Below are 8,088 nucleotides of genomic sequence, written 5' to 3'. Positions count from 1 at the left end.
TTGACTTCATCTCTGGGTGACTGGCTAATATGGGTGACTTGCCAGACTAGCCACCTAAGTCTTTGTTGGCATACCTTTTCTTTTGATTATTCCTTTGAGCCAATTTTCTTTCTTGAATTCAAATTTTACCTTGAAAAAGTCTAGCTGGGTACCTATGACTCCTGCCTGTAATATAGCTATCCAAGAGGCTGACGTCTGAAGATCATGGTTCAAAACCAGCTGTGGTAGGAATAAAAGCCCATGAGACTCTTCAATTTATTACCAAGAAGGTCGAAGTGGAGCTGTGGCTCAAGTGATAGAGTGCTAGCCTTGAGCAAAAAACTCAAGGACAAAACCTAGTACAGGCCCTGAGTTTAAGCCTCAGGACAACCACAAAGACGCACACACACACACCAAACCTAGAAATGTATGTCTTTTCCCATTGACATTTAAACTGAGGCTATTCATTATTGCATCTGCTGCTTTCAATTAGGTTTCCCAGACTAGTGCTTACAACAGGCCAAGCAGCTTGCTTTTTAAAATTGCCCCAAATCTTTTCAACATAAACTGAGATCATATAAACCTCTTAATGTAACAATTATAATTTGGACAATTTTTCAGTACATATTCCTTTTAGCTGAAAACTGCTTTACGAAATTCAAGCTATATTATCTAATTTACATTTTAATGTTTGCTTTGGTCAGCCCATTTTGCAATAAATAAGAGTTTCGTGCAATATCAGATGATATTTTTCATATTAAGATATTAGCAAATTTAGTTACCAAATGAAAAACATTTGAGAAAAAAATCCCTGAAGTAGATTTTCTTTTTATTTTGAAATATATTTACTCATTAGAATGCAACATCTCATTTATAGCACTGGCCTATGGTAACTCCCAATGGGTGTTTAGGGGCTGATAAACTCATTTCAACAAGCCTATGTGCAAATTAGCATAAAAAGCAATTTTAGTAATTTGCCAGAGTGCTTTCTTTTGTGCACATAAGCAACAGGAATGTGAATGTGTTTGTGTAGATCCAAAATACCATCTGAAAATAATGGCCTTTAGTCTCACCTTAAGGTCCTATAAAACTATAGGCTGTATAAATAAGCTTAATTTTTTTTTCCTGAGGAGGAAATTAGGCTCAAAAGCTTTACAGATTTTAATCGAATTTTGATCAATGCTGAAATGAGTAGAATCAGTAGATTCAGCTTTTGGGGGGTTGGGATTGGGTCATGAGGCTTAAACTCTGGGCCTGGGTGCTGTCCCTGAGCTCTTTTGATTAAGGCTAGTACTTTACCACTTTGAACCACCTCCAGTTTTCTGGAGGTTACTTGGAGATAAGAGTCTCAGGGACTTTCCTGCCTAGGCTGGCTTTGAACTTTGATCTCATCCTCCTGGGTACCTAGGATTGCAGGCATGAGCTACCAGCTCTCAGCTTTCAAATTTTTTTAATAAAGAAAATACATAGGAATGTTCAAATTATATCTGAAATTGAGAGTTTAATCTTGACCTTCAATATAGAGAAGCATAGGTCATTTGATAGCTTTAATACTATTTCAAAAAGGTATGACAGAAAAATACCCTAACAGAATATAACAAAATATCTGTCTGAAGGTGTGAAAACACAGCATGTTCTCTTGCATCTTTTATGTTTTTATACAACAATATCCAAGATTAAGGATATAAGATCCAAGAATTAAAACTCTATAGGTGAACAAAAAAGTTCTATTTCATTCATATTTTATTACTTAAGAACTGCGGTACTCAAATAAGGAATTACAAACCTTTAGTTAGGTTTCTTTTTGTTTTTATTTTTTAAGACTGAGAAATAAAGTTAATTAGACAAAAGTAGGATCCATAATGCTCAAATATATAAGCTTTATAAACAGTAAAATTAAGATATGAACTCAAGACTTCTGCCTAATCACCTTTTTAAATATAATTCATATTAATTCATATTAATTTATATGTAAACTTTTATTCTTCGTGTGTCTATTAAAAATAAATTTTCAAGAGGAGTAAGATGGCTCAGGCCTATAACTTCAGGAGACTGAAATTAAAGCCAGATTAGGCAAAGAAGTCTGCAAGATTCCAGCTCCAATAACCACAATAGGCCAGGCTATCAACATGGCATAAGTGGTGGATTCTGACCTGAGCTAGCAAATTATGTGAGACACCTTGTGTTAAAACTGTGATATTAGCACAATATTGATTTAATTAATTAAATAAGTAGTTTTCCAGAAAGAAGAGGAAGAGAGAGAGTGTGCATACATAGAGGTGAGACCATGGACATGTGAAGACTCCGAGAAAAATCAAAGCCAAGGACAGAGAACTCTCCAGAGACTGGTCCTGTTAGTACCTTGAACTTGGACTTCTAACTTACAGCATGCAGAGGAAATAAACTTCTGCATTTTAACTCATCTAATCAGTAGTATTCTGTTATGGCATGTTGCAAACTGATGTAAACACCTTCTGGTGAACTAGGTCTAATTGCTATATTTTTAATTTTTTTTTACTTATCTTTCCCTTTTGGTTGGCCTATGTCTGTAATTACCTTTATGTAAACTTTTGTTTAGAGATATTGTTCACTCTCTAACCCAAGGTCTACCTTCTGTTAAGCTTTATTGATCATTGTAGTTAAAGAGAGCCATTCGTGACCACTTTTTATGTGAAAATAGCTATTATCCCACAGTTTCTGGTGTCTCCCCTTTTCTATATGCATACAGGCTCTTTAACAAGTGTAAGTACTTTAAGCTTGTGAACTAGGTATCAGTCAACTGAAGATATGCATCATTATAAAGAGGACAGACAGATTTACTTTGTAGAGGAACGTTAGATTTGCCTTTGAAGGAGGGAAAGTATTCATAGAAGTTTCTAGTAATGATAATTTGCAATTATACTATACTGTTATCTCATATAAGACTTAACATTATGTGGTAATCATTCCAACCACGAGAAGATTGTTATGATAGCTAGCTTGTCTAAAATTATATAACTTAACAGTTATAATAATTTTTATAGATTTTCAATTGAAGTTCACTATCCTCTCATATACCTATAATGTCATCTTTCTTGACAAATATGGATCCTACATGTTTTGTTGCTGCTTTATAAGTGAATTGATACCATAATGGATTTGCATATTTAGTGCCCAAGTTCAAAAAGTTCTAGCAAAAGAGTTTTAAAGTGGTGATTTCTTCAGGCAGAGAATGAATTTATTCCTTAGGACACTTGATTTCCTCACTTGAAGAAGGTGTTTTCTTCTTTCCATTACTGTATCTACAGATATCTGCACAACAGTATATTTTCAAGGTTCAAAAATCTAGTTCTCAGAGTCCTTGATTATAGCCATTCTAACTGGGGTGAGGTGGTATCTCCATGTTGTTTTCACTTGCATTTCTTTTATGGCTAGAGAGGTTGAGCATTTCTTCATGTGTCTATTGGCCATCCGTCTTTCCTCTTCAGAGAAGTTTCTCTTCAAGTCTTTAGTCCACTTATTTATTGGGGAGTTGTTTCTTTGAGGATTTATTGTTGGGGGATTTAATTTCTTGAGTTCCAGGTATATTTTAGATGAGACCCTTGTCTGTTGTATGGCTAGTGAAGATCTTCTCCTAATCTGTGGGCTTTCTACTGATCTTGCTAGCTATGTCCTTTGCCATGTAGAAGCTCTGTAATTTCATGCAATCCCAATTGTCCAATCTTTCTTTGATTTGTTGTGTTTCTGAGTCTCTGTTAAGAAAATTTCAGACTATGCTAAGGATACCTAGGGTTTCTCCTATTCCATCCTGTAATGTTTTCAGAGTGTCTGCTTTGACTCTGAGGTCTTTGATCCATTTGGAGTTGATTCTGGTGCAGGGTGATATATAAGGATCTAGCTTTAGTTTTCTACAAGTAGTTGACCAATTTGCCAGCACCATTTACTAAAGAGGCTGTCTTTCTTCCATTCTATTTTTTTAGCTCCCTTATCAAAGATTAGCTGGCTATAGGTCTGTAGGTTCATTTCTGGGTTTTCAATTCTGTTCCATTGGTCCTGAGGCCTGTTCTTGTGCCAGAACCAAGCTGTTTTGATTACTATGGCTTTGTAGTAGAGTTTGAAATTTGATATTGATATTCCTCCAGCACTGTTCTTTCTGTTAAGGATCGTTTTTTATATTGGGGGTCTTTTATTGTTCCATATGAAGTTTTGGATTGCCTCTTCTATTTCCTTGAAGAATGCGGTTGAAATATTGATAGGTATCACATTGAATTTGTAGATAGCCTTTGGAAGTATTGCCATTTTCACAATGTTGATCCTTCCAATACAGGAGCATGGGATATGTTGCCACTTTCTAAGTTCTGTTTTGATTTCTTTTTTCAGGTTTTTAAAGTTTTCATCATAGAGGTCCTTCACTTCTTTGGTTAATTCCTAGATATTTTATTTTTTGTGGGGCTATTATGAATGGAATTGCTTTCCTAATTTCAGCCACACTTTTCTCATTGTTGGCATACAGAAAAGCCATTGATTTTTGAGGGTTAATTTTATACCCTGCTACTTTGCCAAAGTTTTGAATCAGCTTGACTAATTTGGGAGTGGAGTCCGTGAGTTTCTTTACATAGAAGATCATGTCATCTGCAAAGAGGGAAAGTTTTACTTCATCTTTCCTATTTGGATCCCCTTTATGTTTGAATCTTGTCTTATTGTTGTAGCTAGGCATTCTAATACTAGATTGAAGAGAAGTGGAGAGAGTGAACATCCTTATCTCATTCCTGAGTTAAGAGGAAATGGCTTTAGTTTTTCACCATTAAGTATATTGCTGGCTGTAGGTTTGTCATATACAGCCTTTATTGTATTGAGGAATGTTCCATGGATTCCTAATTTTTCCAGCACCTTCATCATAAACGGGTGTTGGATCTTGCTGAATGCTTTTTCTGCATCTATTGAGATAACCATGTGTTTCTTATCCTTGCTCTTCTTGCTGTGATGAATTATGTTAATTGATTTGCATATATTGAACCAACTTTGCATCCCTGAAAATAAGTCCTGTTTGATCGTGGTGTAAGATTTTTTGGATGAATTGTTGAAGTCGATTGGCCAAATAACAACAGATGCTGGAGGGGATGTGGACAGAAGGGAACCTTACTATATTGTTGGTGGGAGTGTAAACTTGTTCAACCACTTTGGAAAGCAGTATGGAGGTTCCTCAAAAGACTCCACATAGAGTTCCCCTATGACCCAGCAATCCCACTTTTGGGCATTTACCCAAACAATCACAAGGAAAGCCATAGTAAAGCTACCAGCACAACTATGTTTATTGCAGCATTATTTACCATAGCTAAGATATGGAACCAACCCAGATGCCCCTCAGTAGATGAATGGATCAAGAAAATATGGTGTGTATGTGTGTGTGTGTATATATATATATATATATATATATATATATATATATATATATATATATATATTCTATGCCTCCATCAGAAAGAATGGCATTGTTAGGAAATGGAAAGACTTGGAAAAAATTCTATTAAGTGAAGTAAGCCAGGCCCAAAGAAACATAGGCCCCATGGTTTTCCTTATTTGTAATAACTAGTATATGTCTGAGACAAGCAGAAAAGTTCAGATAAGTTGATGTTAGGTGAAATGAACCCCAAGATAAGTATTCAAATGTTTTTGTTTTCATGCAATTTTTTCTAACATATTTATAAGATTATTTCTTTGTTGCTTTGTATGTCCCTTCCCCTATGGTATAAATCCTGTTTTCACTGTATTTGATGTTGGTATACTTTGTGGAGGGGAAGGGGAAAAACAAATCGTTTAAATAGGGATACAGGTGGACCCATTGAAACAATGAGATGTACAAATTGTTATGTCGAAAAAGAAACTTTACAACTTTGAGGGGAGCCAGGAGGTAGGGGGTGGCAGTTGGGGGAGGGGGGGACATGGGAAGGGTAGGAAGGGAAACAAAGGAGGAGGCAACAATGCTTGATAAGAAATATACTCATTATTTTGTCCATGTAATTGTAACCCCTCTGTATGGTATTTTCACAATTTAAAAAAAAATCTAGTTCTTAAACAAGGATTCCTAGAGAAAAAAACATTACATAGTGAACAGTTTTGATGAACACAGATGAAAGCCTTTCTAATTATATTTTGGGAAACATAGGATTACCTACAATTATATTTTCTATTTCTATTAAGCACCTTTGATTTAGCTCACCATGATCCACATCCTATCATCTTCTGTGTCTTTCAACCTAATTATGTTAGTTTGGACAATGTCATTCTATAATCAGATTTACTATTGTCAGTGCTAGATAAAAGCAGAATTTTGGAGAATCATATATTTCTCATTTCATAATCTCTTTCCTACACATGAGACTTCGATTAAAAATGAAAACCAATTGGTCTTGATTACAAAAATTAACTCTCAATGACAAAAAATGCTAAAAAAATCATATTAGATGTATGCCAATTACTCACTACAGTGTATGTTTCTGCATTTCATTTCAATGAGAGTACCACTTAAATAGTCATCTTGTTTGAAAAATGGTCTTATAAATGAAAGAAAGTGACTTTCTCAGAAACAGATTCCAGAAGAATACACATTAATCCAGAATCTAGGCCTGGAGAGCTCAGATGAAAGAGACAGAGGCACATCATAATAACAGCAAACACTTTTGAGAGACACAATCTGGAAAAATCAATGGAGGAAGAAACAGTTCTTCAGGTTTAGCATTAAGGTAAATACACAAGGATCATGGATATATATATAACCATCATAAAACTAGTTGAACACAGATGTAATGGGTCTTTGGTTGGAAACTTTGCATCAGTGATGGAAAATATTCCAAGCGAAATAAACTCCTTTGCTTTTGGTTTAAACTGTCTTCCTTTTGATCACTTCTGTGTATTTTCCTTCTTTGCCTCTTCCCCTGGAATGATGTTCAGGCACAGTGCAAGATGTATCAGCATATGAGCTTCCACCATGGCAGCTTTTTCTGTGGTAAGCTATCATTGCCAGTCTTTGGGTATTTTTACACAGCCCTGCTTTGTTCATACCATGACCACAGGAGAATATAACCACACTGATTCTTTGTTTTCTCAATGGCCAAAGTCTCAATGGGTCAGGTCTAGCCCCTTCCACTTACTAGAAGTTTGGAAAAGTATATTTTTCTTCATCTAGTGTTCTTCCTCCTATTTCTTCCTGCTCGTTTATTCAGGCATCATAGAATCATGGAATTAGGAATCATTTTCTTGCTATAGGAAGCCCATTATCTAGACATAGACTTTTTAGATTGTATTGTCATAAGTTTGTTTGACTCTCTACCTCTCTTATGGCTGTGAGAGAAGGTATTTTCTCTTATTTTTAAAGTTACGATCTCCTTAATTAATAGATTATTAAGGGCAACTGCTACGTAAATGGAACATAATCCATACCCAAGGTTGTGTTTTTAGATAAATTCCTGACTCAGATATTGACAGTGGGTAAATAATGAGATGAAGGTGAAAGATTTAGAGACAAAAGCCATGTCTGTAGAGATGAGAAGACTGCCTTAGTAACTCAGGGTACACAGAGTCATTGGGCCTTAATCCTAAGGCTCTAGCGATAAAAGTGGCTATCTCCAACTTTGCACAAAAGCAATAATGTCATTCTTAGTCAGCTGCAAGAATAATTTAAGACTGCTCAAGAATTGATAAATAAGCCAGGTGCAGGTGGTTCATGACTGTAATCCTAGCTACTCAGGAGACTGAGACCTGAGGATCTAGGTTCAAAGCCAGCCCAGGAAGGAATGACCGTGAGAGTCCTATCTCCAATTTACCACCAGAAAACTGGAAGTGGTGCTGTGGCTCAAGTGGTAGAGCACTTACCTTGAGCTGAAGAGATGAGGGACAGCACCCAGGCCCACAGTTCAAGACCCACCACCGACAAAAAAAAAAAGAATTGCTAAATATTATTGGGTCCTTAGCAAAGAGATCTCTTGTAACCACACAACTAAGATGAAATTTCCTAAGGAAAAAAAACTACTAGTTAGTAGACAAAATAATAGGTGGACTGAGATCTTGTTAACTAACTGATTTGGACTGTGTGTGTGTGTGTGTGTGTGTGTGTGTGTGTGTGTGTGTGTG

This window comes from Dipodomys ordii, unplaced genomic scaffold, assembly GCF_000151885.1.
Source record: "Dipodomys ordii isolate 6190 unplaced genomic scaffold, Dord_2.0 Scaffold83, whole genome shotgun sequence".
Lineage (NCBI taxonomy): Eukaryota > Metazoa > Chordata > Mammalia > Rodentia > Heteromyidae > Dipodomys > Dipodomys ordii.
The sequence above is the reverse complement of the archived record's forward strand: the minus strand, read 5'-3'. Positions refer to the sequence as shown.